Below are 1,558 nucleotides of genomic sequence, written 5' to 3'. Positions count from 1 at the left end.
CCCCCCCAGTTAGTCAGTGATCCCATCAGTCCCTCATTGACCCCGTCAGTGAGTGACCCTGTCAGTCAGTGACCCGTTAGCCAGTCATTGCTCCTCACCAGTCAGTGCCCCCTGATCAGTATCCCTCCCTGGCAGTGCCCTCCATCTGTCAGTACCTCCATCAGTTAGAGCTTCCCCCATCAGTGCTACCTCATCTTTGGTTCTCCCTTGTTAGTGATCCCTTTCTGTTAGTACCATCATAAGTCAGTGCCTCTCCATGTCAGTGCCCCTTCTCTGTGGTCAATATCCCCCAAGTCATTCAGTGTCCTTTCTCCTTTCTCAATGCCCTCCTGTCACTCCAGTCAGTCTGTCTTACCCCCTTATTAGTCTATGCTCCCCTCATGCCAGCCAGTGCCCCCTTCCACTAGGGCTCTCCCCATTGATGAACCTCTTCCGTACTCTGCCTGGCAAGGTAGTCTCCCGAATCAGTGCTCCTTCCCCCTGTGATGCACCCCTCCACTGTCTTCCAGCCATCATTGACCCCCTCTGTCAGTGCTTTCTCCCACCTGTCTTTCATCTATGTTAGTGTCTCTGCTATCATTGCTTACCTGTGCCTGTAGTGCCCTACTTGTCAGTGACCCCCATTGCCATTGAGGTCCCCTCATAAATATTTCCTCTTCCCTACCTATCAAGCTCCCTACCCTCTTTGCTTTCAGTGCCCTGAAGGCACTGCCCCACCCTGTTAAGTCACTCCCTATCAGTTCTTCTTGGATGTCAGTACCTGCCCCCATCCCTCTTTAGTGCTATACCTCTTACCTGTCATCTGTTAGGGACCCTTGCCATTAGTGCTTTGCCCTTACCAGTCGGTATCCTCCCCATTGTTCTGCCTATCTGTAAGATACTTCCCTCTCTGCTCACTGTCATCACTCCTCTTATCCAATCACTGACTCCCCTTTATGTTACTTCCCCTCTTTCTATCACCACTCCTTTCCTGTCACATCCCGGTCCCCCCATTATGACTTCAGATGTCATCAGTCACCTGTTTCCATTTTGTTAACTTCCCTGGCCCATCACCTTGTCCCTCACTGCCCCATTTCTTCCTTTATACCCATCCCATTTCTTCCCTTACATCTGTCACCTTTCTCCATCCACCTTACTGGGTGCCCTTTGTGATTTTCCTCACCTGCTATTTTGTGTCCTTACAGCCTGTCTACCTGTATTGTCCTTCCATTTGTTACTAATTACCCCAGTTGGCTACTGATCCCCTGTCCTGTCACCACCAACTCCCCAAGTCTGTCACTTCCACTTAGTCCTTGTCTCTTACAACAGTCCCCCCATTTTGTCACTGTACCCACCCATCTTGTTTCTCTGCTCTTTCATGGCCTATTACTCTGTTTGTTTGAGGTACAGTCTAACTTTGTTGTCCAGGCTGGCGTGCAGTAGCATGATCATAGTTCACTGCAACTTCCAAATTCTGGGCTCAAGGGATCCTTCTCAAGTAGCTAGGACTACACACATGTGCTACCAAATTTGGCCCACACAGTTATTCTTTCTTTCTTTCTTCTTTTTTTTTTTTTTT

This window comes from Otolemur garnettii, unplaced genomic scaffold, assembly GCF_000181295.1.
Source record: "Otolemur garnettii isolate 467f Iridium unplaced genomic scaffold, OtoGar3 scaffold00007, whole genome shotgun sequence".
Classification (NCBI taxonomy): domain Eukaryota; kingdom Metazoa; phylum Chordata; class Mammalia; order Primates; family Galagidae; genus Otolemur; species Otolemur garnettii.
This window is presented reverse-complemented; position numbering follows the sequence as displayed.